The sequence below is a fragment of the Spermophilus citellus genome (genome assembly GCF_964194105.1).
Source record: "Spermophilus citellus genome assembly, chromosome: 6".
NCBI classification, from domain to species: Eukaryota; Metazoa; Chordata; class Mammalia; order Rodentia; family Sciuridae; genus Spermophilus; species Spermophilus citellus.
Window position 1 is genome coordinate 82,755,532 of NC_138187.1, and position 16,003 is coordinate 82,771,534.

The following is a 16,003-nucleotide window of genomic DNA, read 5'->3' on the forward strand; positions in this document are numbered from 1 at the left end:
GGGCGGAAAGCGCAGCCGGGAAGCCTTACTCAAGTGTCCCAAAAGAGGAAGCACAGAAAAGGCTGAAGTGACAGTTAGGAAGACCCTTACAAAATAAATTGAGTTCTATGTTTTTGTGGAACCTTTAATTAATTGGCGCTGTGTTCCTTAGTTCCTCCTATATCAAAGATGGGTCTGTTCGCCAGGGGACGCTCCTGAGATCCCCGCACGTGGGGAAAAAGCTGAAGGAGCAAGGCGCATTTTTTCCCAGAATTAAAAAACAAAAACAAACAAAAAACACCTTTTGTTGTTGAATTTTTTTTCATTTGTTGATTCAAAGGTAGTGTGTGTGTGTGTGGGGGGGGTACAAAAGGAAAGAAGGCACAGGCCAGATGACTTGGGGAAAGCAGCCTACGAACTGCAGGAGTCCTTAAGCCTATTTTGAAGTCCCCATCTCCTAACCAGACGCCCTCCCAGCACCTCGGTGCAAAGCAGCGTGGCGAGCGCCACCCGTCTGCGCGCTGCGTGGGAAGGGGAGGGCTGACACCACTTCCTCCCCTAGGCGCGGACCTCGAGCCTGGGTGCAGCCGACTTCAGAGCCGAGGGCGACCTCGCTGCTTGCCCCGCCGCCTGCCCCCAGCTGCCCAGCCCGTTGGGCGCTCCCGCCGCCGCCTCTCCGCGCGTCCCAGCAGAGCCGTCGAGGTAAGCGGCGCCCACCGGGTCGGGAACCCAGCGAGCGGCAACTTGAGCCCCTGGGGCATTACCCGACCGTGTGTCACGCGGGTGGTGTCCGAGGCCGGGGGCGGCTTCCCAGCGCTGGCCTCCGGAGCGGGCGCCCCTTGCTGAACCCTGGAGGGTAGCGGGTCCCCTGGGTACACTCCGCACTCAACCCAGTTAGCGCCAGGGGTTGGATCTCGATCTAGGCTTCCCCGCATTCTGTTTCATCAGATTTGACCGATTTCCTGCCCAGGAAATTGCTACAAGGTTGAACAGGGAACTGATATGCACCCTCGAGGGTCCAGCAAGTGCAGTGAGCCCCAACCTGACCGGATCTGGAGGAATTCCCGGGTCGCTTTAGGGCACTAGTTTAAATGCAAGTCCTGTGAGAATTCGTGTTGATGACTGTCAGATACATCTCAAAGTGTTTCCTTCCTTTAAAACTCTCAAACATCTACGTCTTCTTTTTCAAAAAAAATTACATTTTTTCCCGAAATAGTCTCCTTTTCATTTTAAAATATGATGAAGAAAGTTTGGACACCAGACAAAAGTTATAGTTTGGCTTGGGGGAAAGGTGCCTTTTGTAGCGTCAACAAAACTAACCAAAATGTCTGTCTATCCCTGGGCAAGCTCTCCGGGGATAAAAACCTTGCCCCTTTGGCTGGTGTACCTTTTCTTTTCCTTCTGGAAAGGACTTTCTTAGTATTCGTATCACGATGGAAAGCAAAACATGTTTTCTCAAACCACTCCAGCAAAGTGCTTCAGAAAGAACTTTAAATGGGATTGTTGGAGAAAGAGAAATGAGTGACACAAGGAAGTATTACCCCTCCAGATATGCTTTCTGGTGGTGTCATGTGGTTTAAACACTGGCAAGGGTACTTCATTCATTTTTTTTTTTTAAGAGAGAGAGAGAGAGAGAGAGAGAGAGAGAGAGAGAGAGGGAATTTTAATATTTATTTATTTATTTTTTTAGTTATCAGCAGACACAACATCTTTGTTGGTATGTGGTGCTGAGGATCAAACCCGGGCCACACGCATGCCAGGCGAGCGCGCCACCGCTTGAGCCACATCCCCAGCCCCTACTTCATTCATTTTTAAATCAGGGGCTCCAAACTGCAATTTCAGAAGGAGAACTTTGTCTTTTTAAATAAACCTGAGGGCCGTTTTCGCTGGGCCTCACTGAAATACCAGGATAGCACATGGGCCAGAAATGCTGCCTAGCAAGATTAGTAGAGAATCTGTGAAGAATCCCCCTCAGTGTTTCCAGTGGTATTTCCTGTCAGCTCCATGTGTTGTGAAATTTAATGTCATCCTCAAACTATTCATATTTTATAATTTTTTCTTTTGGTGTCTTTTCTGGGTATTTGAGACTTTGATTCTAGCTCCACATCTGCCACTCACTAGACAAGGATGACTTTAAGTTGTTTTAACCTCTCTGGACCTCAGATAACTGACCAGTAAAGTGAGATGATTAGATTGTGAAAGAATGGAGGAAATGATAATGATTGTAAGGGGCTGAGACATAGCTCAGTGGTAGAGCACTAGCATGCTGAGTTGCGGGTTCAATCCTCAGCACTACCAAAAAAAAAAAAAAAAAGAAGAAGAAGAATGCTGATGGATTTTGTTAAATTCTGAAATATAAACACGTTTGAAGTCTTCTGTTTCTTAAAAGTAAAAAAGTAGAGTTGATTTCTAACCTATATGTAAAATAGCAACTTCCCATTCTATTGAAAAACTCAGACACAAAGATATGAAAAATTGTGCTCTATATGTGTAATAAGAATTATAATGCATTCCACTGTCATATATTTTTAAAAAATAAAATAAAATAAAATAAAAACACTGAGACAGAGAATAGCCACAGGTCAGTGTTATATTTCAAAAGTGCTCAATTGCTGTTTCTCAAAAAGTACAACTTTGAAATGTGTAGTTACTTTAAATCTTACACATTGTACCAGGCTATGTAGCACCCATTAAATTTTTTGTATTTATATCCTAAGCTGCATACCAATTTCCAACAACATTTTTTAACTTAGACATTTAGATATTTCCATGCTATTACTAAAGTGAGGTATTTATAAAGTTTATTGTCATAAATGCTAATGTTTGATATGCCATTGTAAATTTTCTTCAAAATAGCATTATTATTTTCATTTATTTCTAATTCCCTTCTATTTTACTTATTTTTATACCTAAAGGCTTTATGTGAGTCCACAAATTTTAGAATAAACTAAATTTATGTTCTATAGCCTAACAGACAGTAGTAATCTTTACTACTTTAGAACCCCATGAGTTTGTTCTATAAGCAAAATAATGATCTTGGGAGTTTGAAAAAATGGAACAATTTTGAACTAAATAAAACCTCAAGATAGAACAATCATTATTAACATAATTGGCATTTTCAATATGAAAAGCTATGTGTAGTGATGTCATCTTAAGTGGCAAGAAACGTTAAACATTTATTATATAAATGCAGGTATATGATAAATACCAGGTTTTAAGATTGAAAGGTTTTAGGTAAGGACACTGGTGGATATTTATGTTTATATGTATGATGATGTTTACATGTATGTTATAATCATCATGAGAAACATGAACTTTAGAGGAAACTGAATGTATCTAGAAAAGTATTAATTACATTTTTCTGCAGAAGGGAAAACAGCACTGAGAAAAGGTACTGAGCCACCTACACCCCATTTCAGAGACTGGATTGTACAGTAAGTAGCACAGCAGAGCAGGGCCTAGGAACAGCATCTCAGAGAACACAGCACCTGCCACCACTGTATCCCCATTATCTAGACAATTTCATCACCAGGGTTAGGACGCAAAATGTATTTGCTAAATGTTCTGAATACTTCAATTCACTTCTGGTTGGTACCATCACACTGTCGCAAACTGCCTAAACCCCAGTTGACCTTTTGGTCCCAAATTTTGGTCCTCCAGTCAACAGTGAGGCTTGAGCAGATAGAAATGTAACTCCAGTCCAGGGCACTACACGTTCTCAGTACATTATTCTGTGGCTCGAATACTTGACTCCATTTCCAAACATTTCCTTAGCATTGACTATGAACTTGAATCATTAAAATCATATTATGAGACCTCTTTTCTTCTGTCAATTCAGGTTCCTCTTTGATCCCCAGATGGTAATAGTAAATAACATTTAATTATAATGTTTCTTTATAACTTATCCAAAGTGCTTGGACTGTAAGTATTTGGGGCTTTGATTTTTTTTTAAATTTTGGAATATTTGCATATACATAATGAGATATCTTGGGGATCAAACCCAAGTCTAAACACAAAATTCCCTTTTGTTTCCAATACACCTTGTACACATAGCCTAAGAAAATTTTATCCAATATTTTAAAATAATTTGGTGCATGAAACAAAGTTTGTATATTGTAGCCTAATGGGGCCTACAGAGTAATTTTTTCCCTTGAATAAACTATATGTTGTATGCTGTGTTTGACCATGACCTTTCACACGAGGTCAGTGTAGAATTTTCCATATTGGCATTCAAAAAACGTTTCTGATTCTTTAGCATTTTGGATCTTAATTTTTAGATTACACATGCTCACACATGTACCAGATGCTGTGCTAACTAATTTATAGCTATCATTTTGTTTATCCTTGTACCTTGGGCTTATACTGTTATCACTTTTTATTATTGAGGAAATGAAAGCACAGAGAGGGTAAGAAACTTATACAGGAAATAAGATGCACAGCTGATGTTTAAACCAGGCCAGTATGATATCAGTGCCTGAGGTGCTATCGAGGACTAGGGTGCAAATGGTGGCAACGCATGGGGCCTCTCCTCAAGGAGCTTATTGTCTAGAAGAAGAAACATAACTAGGCCATTATAATTCCACGCATGACCTGATCACATGCTATGTGAGCATATATCCTGCCCTTACACCAGACTAGGGTCAGGGAAGGAGGGTGAATAGAAGGTAACCAAGCAAAGAAGTTGGCTTGTTATAGTGGGAAGACAAGAATTATAATCAATTTTGAAGTTATTTTCTTTATATGTGTCTTTTGAAAACAATAATCTTCTGTAGCAGCCATCATGTTTTTATTTTTATCTTTATTATATTCAAATCCCTCACAAGATCTTACTGTGTTGATTAAATCAACAAAGTAGAAAGTCTGACTTTTTTTTTTTCCTAATTCTGCTGGAAATCTTCCTGATTTGGTTTCATATCACAGATTTATCAGCGAGATGGTTGTGGGCTGGAAGAGGGGTTACATGCTTAATCATACAACAATTATATTTCCACAACTGGTTGGAAGATTTATATAGAGAGAGCTATGTCATATCAAACTGAAGAAAAATAAAAAGTGATATTAGAACAAGTGAACTATATTTTTCCTCCATTTTTATTATAAATTATTTCATATATACAAATGATGATATGATATATATGCATATATGCAGAACAAAATATATATCTACATTATTATAAATAATAAGAAAGCCAACATCTGGGTGTCAGTATTACTAGCATATCTCCTGGCCTTCTCCTAGTAATAGCCCCCTATCTCTGCTCTAAAGGTAATGTTATTCTGATTGTGCTAATTTGTTAAAAGTATTTAAGAATCATGTACCTACATTTGCAAAGTATGTTGTCAAACCAGGAATTAGAGAAAACTAAAAGTAGGATCCCTACTGACTCTAGGAGTGATCAGAGTGTTCAATCAAGTAAAAATAATTTATGTTAAATAACATAAAAGCAAAGAATATTAGAAATGGTTAAGAGTAAGTACCACAGACATAGTGGTTTCTTAGTCATTAATGAAGTGATCAAGGTTTTAAGTGTAATAAGTGAATAACTTAGACAGTCCAATTTTTTATATTACTTAGATTTGTACTTTAAAGACACATCAATCATTTTCAATCAGAAATATTAGCTGAGCACTATTCTAGGTGCTTATTATCCATCAGTGAACAGAAGAGACAAGGGCCTCAGCATTCACGGAGCTTCTGTTCTAGTGGAGAGACAAAGAATAATTGATACACATAATAATTCTAATATAGTTTTAAGTGAAAAGGGCTCTAAAAGAGACTAAGTTGTGGGGCACAGTGGCACACTTCTGTAATCCCAGCAACTGGGGCGGCTGAGGCAGGAGGATTGCAAGTTAAAAGCCAGCCTCAGCAACTTAGCAAGGCCCTTTATCTAAAAATAGTAATGACAAAATTACATATAAGAGGTTGTGAGGGGAAAGGGAAAAAAAAAAAAACAAGGGAGAGAATTGAATTACAGCAGATGGGGTAGAGAGAGGGGAGGGGAGGGGAGGTGGGATAGTAGAGGATAGGAAAGGTAGCAGAATACAAAGTCACTAGTATGGCATTATGTAAAAACGTGGATGTATAACTGATGTAATTCTGCAATCTGTATACGGGATAAAAATGGGAGTTCATAACCCACTTGAATCAAATGTATGAAATATGATATGGCAAGAGCTTTGTATTGTTTTGAACAACCAATAAAAAAATTTAAAAAAAATAAAAATAGTAATGATAAGAATAACTTAGTGAGGCCCTAAGCAACTTAACCAGACCCTGTCTCTAAATAAAAAATGAAAAGGCCTGGGGATGTGGTTCAGTGGCTAAGCACCCCTGGGTTCAATCCCTGGTACAAAAAAAAGAGAGAGAGACTAAGTTGCCTAGGTGAAGTTGTGTTTTAAATAAGATGTGCAGGCTTGGCCTCATTGAGATGATAAAGACTTAAGCAAAGATTTGAAAGAGATGATGGAGTTGAACTATGAGGCTTTCCAGGGGAACAGTGATCTGAGTGCCAGGGCATAGATAATGGGTGAACCAGGCATAGGCCTGTATGGCTGTAGACAAATGATCAAGGGAGCCAGTAACCTATGTAGTTGGAGAGGGATGAGAAAGGCGGGGATCACATAAGGTGCTTTGGTCAGTGTAAAAACTTTTAGTGAGATGGAAGGGCCATCGAAGGATCCTGAGAAGAGAAATAACATGATTCTGCTGATTCCATTTAAAAAGTTCACACTGACATTTTGAGAATACGCTGGAGGGAGTAGACAGAAGTAGGAGGCCCCTTAGGAAGTTTCAGGATTCTGCATCTATTTTGAAGTTGGCACCAACAGGATTTCCTCAGAGTGGATGTGGGGTGTAAGAGAAAGAGAAGTCAGGGATGAGTCCAGAGTGTTTGATCTAAACAACTAGAAGGAAGGAATCATCGTCAACTTAGATGAGAAGTTAGAAGGCAGATGATCAGAAGTTCAGTTTGGGTTATGAATATAAAGTAGCAATTGGTAATAGTGATGTGCTTATTATACCTAAGACTAAGTAACCAGGAAGATACCATGATTATTCCTATTTTACTAAGTAAAAATGACAATTTAGAGAGATTAAAAATTTGCCCAAGATTACACTGAGTAAAAAATTGAACACTTCTTTACTATGAAGCTAAAATAAGAACATAGCTGATCAGTATTAGTCCACTTCTGTGATAATTAGGACCATGAGAATTATTTTTAATAAGTGGAAAAGCAAGAAATGAACAATATAAAGCCCCTAATTTGTCCATAAAATTTTAACCAGTGATGTGGATGCTGTGTGCAATAGAAAGCTTTAAACAAGATTCTGAAGGAGAAAGCCTTTTCCACAAAGGAGATTTTTGTGCCCGGAGGTTAAAGATGTTTCTGTTTTCAAAATCTAAGGCAGGACTTGGAAGAAAAGGAAGCTTCCTCTTTATACAGATGGATTTCAGATGGATTCAAGAGTTAAGAGAAAAACTCAGCTTTACTAGGAGCTGCTGAAGGAGGTCAGATGACCCTGCTAAGATATTTGGAAAGCCAGAAGTGGGCAGGAAGTAACTCCTTGGAGAGATCAATGTAACTGGAGAGATCAATGTAACTGGTACTTAGTTCAGTCATTAATAGGTATCCAGGCAGCACAATTAGGACCTAATAATTTGTCATATAATGGCCAATGTCAATTAATGACCTTAAGACCAGTGTATTTGGTGTAATGCTGCTAAAAGCACATGATAACCATTTCATAGACCATGTTTTTCACAGAGCAAAAATTCCGTTTTTAAATGTATTGTTAGGATTTCATTTCAAAAATAAAATAATTGTTTATGCATAGGCTTCATGGTGCCTGGGGTGGGGGATCCTGAAAAATATTTTCAGGTGATTTCATATTGTATTACAATGTGTTATCACAACTAAGTTACTGATTAAATATGTTTATTAAGGCTACTGTGCTTATAGTATTAACAAACTCATTCATCTCTGCTGATAACATTTACAACTGACAGTTGAGTCAATGAACTGATTATGTTTGAGATGCAGTATTATCTTTTTAGAATAACTTCCTTCTTTTTTGAGGGGGAAGGACTGTATCACTGAACTACATCTCCATCCACGTTTTTATGACTTCTTCTAACCCAACTCCATAAATGGTATGGCTTAATAGGCAAAGACTATTTGTCCATGTGATTAGAATTCTGTTACTTTATAGTTTCCTTGTTGTAAACCACGAACAAAAATGAAGTTGCTAGGCCATGAATGTGGATAAATGCAGATCAGAGTACTAAGAAAATGGCCTTAAGACCACTGTCAAATAGAGGAGCTGAAACTGAGGCAGCCCACTACCTTCACTATCCTCAAAGCCAGGTTTCCAGAGTAGGGGCCAGAACTTAACATTCACTTTAGTTGCATCAAATGCTTATCTAATACAAATGGAACGTTGTTTTTCCTTCCAGTTTTAATGCATATCTATTGAGGGCCAACCAAGTGCCACTATGGACAGATATACAATAAAATAAGATATGGCCCCTCATCTCTAGAAGCTTCCTGTCAACTGGCCTATAAACAAACACATCACAGTGTATAGCGTGCAGTGATAGGTACAGAAGTAGTACCGTAAAGACATTGACGGTAGAGAAGACATTATTTGGGAGTGACCAAGAGGCACTTTGAAGGATAAAAGCATTTCCAGGTAACCATACAGAAGAAGGCTGTGCAGACACCAGACATGAAACAGTTTGGCAATGCTGGAACATAAAATACAGTGGGAAAGGAAATGAGATGGTTCTGATTTAACCCTTGGTGAGTAATATTCAGACTGCATTCATGTGTTACAACTGTTCATCTTTTGAGTCAAAAGCTGAGCTAAGTGTAGTAATATTCCAGACAGTGCTATCCAATAGAAACAGGCAAACCACATATGCAGCTTTAGACTTTCCATAAGCCAAAGGGCAAAAAGAAACACTAGCATTAATTTTAATGATATATTTCATTTAATGATAAGGAATGTTATTTAACAAATATCAATTATTTGAAATCATATCAAATTCCAGTAGCAGTAAAATTATCGACTATTTTTTATGCTAAATCTTCCAAATCCAATATCTTTTCACATGTATAGCATATCTCAATCCAGACCCGTCACAGTTCAAGGGCTGAATAGCTGCATGTAGCCAGTGACTGATGCAACAGCACAACTTGAGATAAACACACAAATATCATATCTGACACTCTATGTTAGCTATGCAGCTGAAGGGAGGGCAGTAGATGAATTCTGAAGTAAGCTAAAGGAAAAAAGAGGGGAAAAGCATTTGCGATTCGTATGATGCTGTTTCTAGTATCTGATTTGAATTCATATTTAAATCTGTACCCAGGTTGCTTTATTAACCCTCCAGCAACCAAACCAAGAAACCTCAAATTGTCATTGCTTACTTTGCTTTTTATCCATTCTCTCCTCCTTTTATTTTCTGGATTTGTCCTAAAAACTACAAGGACTGAAAAAGAACTGGAAATAAATGGCAAATCAGTTTACCCTAAACCCACATCCTGAAAATGTGATCTGTTGCTGTTGGCAACCATGTTGCCAACCCTTTTTTTTTTCCACTTTTACTTCCGCCTGCTAGTTCACAAGCAAAACACTCTCTCATCAACAGCAACTCTCCTTGCTGTGGTTCTCCACACCAAAAAGACACCTCCCTTTCAGGAGAGGATGCCCGTGGTAAAATTGAAATATGGAGCTGAAAAGGCCCAGGATATGATTTGAAAAGGCTCAGGGAGATTCCAATGCAATTTCTCTCTTGCTGAGAATGGTTGAGTGTCTGTCCCAGAAACTGTACTTACCGATGTTCTTCCAAAGTGGCGCAGTCTTTTAAAGATGTACCTGGTCTACAGATAAGCAGCAGTTCACGTCTGTAGGTACTGGAAATGTGACAGACAAAAGTAGCTATCCCATTGTGGATTTAGGAGTGCCCACACTAGTGTGTGGGGGTGGGGGAGAAACCACTAGTGGTTTTAAAAGGAGAACATCCTAATATAAATACTGATGATGATGATAACATAATATCTAATAATAAACATTCTATGTGTACCAGACACTTTAAGAAACACTTTATAGGCAGTACCTCCACTACCTCATTCCAGCAAGGTAGGAACTGTTTGTGCACGTGTGTGTGTGTGTGTGTGTGTGTGCGCGCGCGCGCACGCAAGCAAACAAGCAAGCAATTTTTTGTTTCTTTCTGAATTCCAGTAGAACAGATATATTTGGCTTTGTTTCAAAGATATACCATGTTAATTGCCATTTATAGGAGAGTTCTAGGTATCAAACCATTGCTGCAAATATGATTTCCTTACCACCGATGTAGTTATCACATTTTCTCATTAGGATTCACTCAGAGGTGCTTAAAAATTGGCAAATTCTGTCCAAAATAAATGGTGCAGGTAGCAGTAAGGAAAGAAAAAAAATTAAAGACTAATTGACAGCATCTGATAGAGCAAAGAAGAGCTTTCATTAAACTCGGGGCAGACTTTCAGCAGGTCAGCTGGGGTATTGGATGAAGCCTTATGAATTCTTAGCTATTAAACGAGTCTGTACATATGAAGCACTTAGAATCGTGCCTGGCTTATGGTAAGTGTTCAAAGGATGTTGAAATATTTTGTTTCCAAATTTTTGAACAAAGCAAAATGAAAATACATTCCCCTTGAAAATAAATATTTTCTACTGTATTCTCACATTTGAAATAAGTCTTTATTATTCATATGCCTTTGAAGGCATCAAGCATAGCTGCCACCATCTTTTGGTCAGATGACCCATAGGTAAATGATAAAAAGTACACATAATTCTATTATTTCACTTCATTCTTCTCTAACCATTTTTAACAGCTACAATCTGTGGACACTCTGTCACACAGCTGTGGGAAACTAGTACATTCCTCGCTGTCCACTGGAAGCTGGTTCCAGGAACCACTTCTGCAGATGTTCAAGTTCCTTATACAAAATGTGTAGTGTTTTCCCATATGCTTCAAATCATATCTAGATTGGGTAATATCCCTAATTCAATGTAGATGCTATATAAATAGATACACCGTGTTGTTCAGGATCTGACAAGAAAGTATTCTGTACGTGTTGTGTAGAGATGAGATTTAAAATATATATATATATATTTCCTGGGTTTGGTCACATCCATGGATGAGGAACCCATGGATATAGGTCACTGACTGTAGAGGTAAAATTGTTTCCCACCTTCTCCACTCTCAGATGCAGGTGTCTGAAGGGTGCCAACAAGACGTCATAAGGAGCAGCTGGTAACAGAACAACCATTTCTAAAGACAGAAAAGTTGTGAGACATGGGAGGGATGTTTCATTTCTAATAATCTTTTCCTAGGCATCGCAAAACTGACATAGAAGGCAGGAAGGAAGGAAATCAAGCTGGGAGTCGGTTGGTTCACTTCTAAGCATGTTGTAGATTTAAAACATTGTTCTCAGGCTGGGGCTGGGGCTCAGTGGTAGAGCGCTTGCCTAGCATGTGTGAGGCACTGGGTTCAATTTTCAGACTGCATGTAAGTAAGTAAAAATAAAGGTCCATCGAAAACTAAAAAATATTTTTAAAAAATTGTTCTCAACCCACTGTAAGAACTTCACGCTTTATTTAAGTAATTGATCTGTTGGAACTCAGAGGCATCTTTGATTTTGTAAAGATTGCAATCTGTTTTTTGCCACTTGAACACCCAAACTATAATTGTAATCAAATTCAGCCACTGTTTAGATCCTCTTCTATTTTGTGTTCTCTTGTCTTATATCAATAAATTACCTTTAATTCTTTTTCAGATGATGTAGAATGAATAACTAGCTAATGAAGACTACAAAATAGTCATTTATCTTCCCCACTGTTTTCCCAATTATCAAATGAAAGGCTTAGATTAAGTTAAACCAAGATGATTTTTTTCCCCTGGCTCTAATGCTTTAAGGTGATATGCATGGAGGCAGGACTGTCTGAAAATAAAGACAGTTTAATTTAGTCAGTATTTCAGAGTAATAAACATAAAGACCTCCCATGTAAGAGCATAAATAACTTGACTTAAAACTACTGAGTGAAGTCAATATGTTAGAGGCTATCAACTGTAAATATGTCTTCTCAAAACAAGCATTTATTTGTTTTTAAGAATGGTTAGGGCATATAAATTCATAAATAAATAAATGTCCTATGTACAATATATTTGGTGGTGCATGTGAGCTATTGTGAAACATCAATTTTTTCAATGATGAATTTCAATTTCAGAAATTTAAAAAAAAACACCAGCAATTTTTAAAGGTTTTATTAATCATATCAAACATATTCTTGGAGAAATAAATGATGTATACATATTTATTCCCTATTTAAAAATATACAAAGTCCTAAAAGGGTATTGTAATCTTGAACTATTATCTAAAGTAGAAATAGTTTTCATTGCCATTTTTACATATGAGAAAACTAAGCCCACAGAGAAGTTAAATAACTTGTTTAAGATCACCCAAGAGCTAAGTAAATTTACTGAGTACAAGGTGTGTGTCCCACACTTGGACAAATAGACATGCCATCAATTATATTAAAGCTAGACAGATAGGCAAGGTAACAGAGATCTGAAAAAGGCAGCCACCAATTTCCCCCTCTTAATAAAAACAATCCATGTTCAGAAAGCAGCATGACACAGTGACTGTGAATGTGAGCTTTACAATTGGATTCGGATACAAACTCCACCATTCACTAGCAACTTCACTCACTGTGCCTGATTTTTATAACCTATAAAGTTGGAATAATGTCAGTAACTCTAGGTTGTTTGGGGAATTAAGTGAGATACTATAGGTGCCTTAACTTTCAAGAATTATTTATAACTCAGTAAATTTTTATTTTGATTGATTGATTGATTGATACTGGGCATTGAACCCAATGAAACTGTACCATGGAGCTACCTCTTTAACTCTGAATTTTTTAATTTTGAGACAGGATCTTACTAAATTGCCGGGAATTTGTGATTGTCCTCCTCAGCTTCCTGACTAGTCAGGATTATAGGTGTGTGCCCCTGTGTCCAATACAACTCTTATCATTCTTATAGCCAGTATTGCCATGTATTAATATGAACTAACATATTTCAAGGTTTAAATGCCAGTGATGACACTATGCCAGTACTAAGGTGTTGATGTGTAAATAAATAAATATATATATATATATATATATATATATATATATATACATACAGATGGATATAAAGAGAGAAACCATAAATAATGTCTTAAACTGTTGGATTTCTGATTCTAACTCTGTTGCTACAGGATTTCAGTCAAGGGTAAATTGCTAGAATGGAGTCATAGATCTTGAACTGTGTTTATTATGTAGGAGATAAGACTTACACAGGGGTAATGCAAATGATGTATTTAGAAATAAACTACAGTAGCCACCTCCTCGTCAGCAGTTTCACTTTCCACACTATTAGTTACCCATAGTCAACAGCCATCTGGATATATTAAATAGAAAATTCCAGAAAAAATATGATTCATACTTTTAAATTGTGCACGGTTGGAATAGCATGATGAAATCTCACACCATCCCTCTGGGATGTAAACCATATTTGTCCAGCGTATCCATTTTATATACACTACCCACTCATTAGTCACATAGCTACTTCCTAAGTTATCAGATCAACAGTCATGATATCACAGTGTTAAGTAATCTTTATTTTACTTAAAAATGTCCCCAAAACTCAAGAACAGTGGTGCTGGCAAGTATACTGTAGTATATTGTTATTTTGTTTTGTTTTATCATTAGTCATTATTGTTAACCTGTCACTGTGCCCAACTTCATAAATAAATCTTATCCCAGGTATTTTCCTATAGGAAATAATAGCATATCTAAGTTTCCACACTGGTGCAGTTTCAGGCATCCACTGGGATTCTGGAAATCTATGCCCCTGGACACCTTCACTATGAGCTAAGTTTGAGTGAGAGTAAGGAGGTGGAGATGAACTTGGAGAAGTGTGTTGGGAGTGGATTGTAGGTAAGCCCAGCCTATGAGATGTCTGCTCTGAGCAGTTCTTCTAGCTAGCTGGGGAGAAGTGAGGATGCCCTGTACACACCAATGTCAGTGAGGGCCAGGATGGGGCTTTCCTGCCAGACCCCTGATCCTCAGCTAGAAGGAAAGCCTCCTTCATTGTTCACCTTGAGCTTGCCTTTCTCTGGTTGATGTGGACTTGCAAGATTCGGTGTTTGCCCCTATAAGACCTAAAGTGCCCGGATATTGTGCTAACCTGTCCTTGAAGAATGTTAAATTTTCTCTAGGCTTGAGTATAGATTCTAATCACTCCGGAAAAAGGCCTAAGAGGGCACTTTGCCCTGGTGGACACTGACCTTGGAGGGATCGCCTGGCCCTCCACAATTTGACTCCACATTATGAAATGATGAGAAGAATTATTTCATTTTTGACTGGATGTCTCTGCTGCAGAACTTTATCTGTACTGCTCAAGAAACTGTGAAGGACACTGGGTTGAAGAGTGTAGGGTGGTTCCGATTCTTTACCAAGAGACAAAAGAGAGAGATGCTGAGGAAAGCAGTCCGTTAGTGGACATATAAACATGAGCCGTTACGTGTAAAAAAAAAAAAAAGTGTATTATACAAAAGAAATAAATGTTTGGGGATTTTAGTTTAACTTAATAAATTTACATGGGAACTGTTAGGTCAATCACATATAAAATACATACACTTCTAGGAGCTGAATTTCATTCTACATCTGCTGATTTATCTGTGAACTTGTGGGTTTTGGTTTGGTTTGGTTTGGTTTGGTTTAGTGGTGCTGAAGATTGAACCCAAGGCTTTGCTCATGATAGACAAGTGCTCTACTACTGACCTCACATCCCCGGACCAACTTGAGGATTTCTCATTTGTGTGTGTGTGTGAGAGAGAGAGAGAGTGTGTTGTGCATGTGTGTTTAAGGCAAGGATTCATTTCCATACTATAATCTTTCAATGGATGGGTTCAATCTAATCCAGGTTTCCTGGAATCTGGGTTCTCTGAAGGAGAAATAAAAAAACTTAGCCTAATTAATTTAGATTGCTCCCTGAGTATAGTACTATCATACTTAATGCAATAGTTTATTGTTACGTTTTCATAGAGACCGGTTCCTTGATATAGACATTTGCAAAAAAAAGACTCAATAAGTATGTTTTTATTAAAAGGGCAGAAAAACTAAGTTATCACATTACATAAAGAGAAAAAGCATTAAACCTCTGCTTCCAATAGCATCCATTAAAAAGTAATGACTCACATCTACACAAAAACTAATAGACATAAACATAAGCACTTAGATAATAAAAATCACAGAACCCTTAGAGAAAAACTAGGCATATATCTCCATGACCTTGGATGAAGTAATGGCTTCTTAGATATAATACTAAAAACACAATCAATGAAAGAAAGTGGATAGATTTACTACATCTAAATTTAAAGCTTCTGTGCTACAACAGTATCAAGAAACCCTAAGGATAATACACAGAATGGGAGACAATATTTGAAAATCATATATCTGATAAGATACTTGTATCTAGAATATTTAAATAACTCTTACAGTCTAATAGTTAATCTAAAAAGACATTATCTATTTTAAAACTGGGACAAAGGATCTGACTAGGCATCTCTCCAATGAAGGTACAGAAATAACCAATTATATGAAAATATTCTTAACATCATTAACCATAAGGAAAATAGAAATAAAAAACACAAGATATTGTTTCACGCTATAATCAAAAAGACAGATAATAGCTAGGCAAGGTGGCACATATCTGTGAACTCAGCGGAGGCAGGAGGATGGTGAGTTCAAAGCCAGCCTCAGCAAAAGCAAGGCACGAGGCAACTCAGTGAGACCCTGTCTCTAAATAAAATACAAAATAGGGCTGGGAATGTGGCTCGGTGGTTGAGTGCCCCTGAGTTCAATCCCTGGCAGCCGCCCCCCCCCCAAAAAAAAGACAGATAATAAATAGCAAGTATTGTCAGGGCTGTTGAGAAA

General features: G+C 37.8%; 1 protein-coding gene across 2 annotated transcripts in view; it reads left to right on the top strand.

Annotated features, from left to right (window-relative positions):
* Window positions 1-400: 400 nt before the first annotated feature.
* APBB1IP (amyloid beta precursor protein binding family B member 1 interacting protein) overlaps window positions 401-16,003 on the top strand; it is a 104,940-nt gene continuing 89,337 nt past the window's right edge. Inside the window, exon 1 of one of the 2 annotated variants that reach the window (XM_081298579.1) lies at window positions 401-681. The gene's annotated coding sequence lies outside the window, so the exon portion shown is untranslated. The remainder of the gene's footprint in view (window positions 682-16,003) is intronic. The other variant, XM_081298580.1, reaches the window with a different exon arrangement.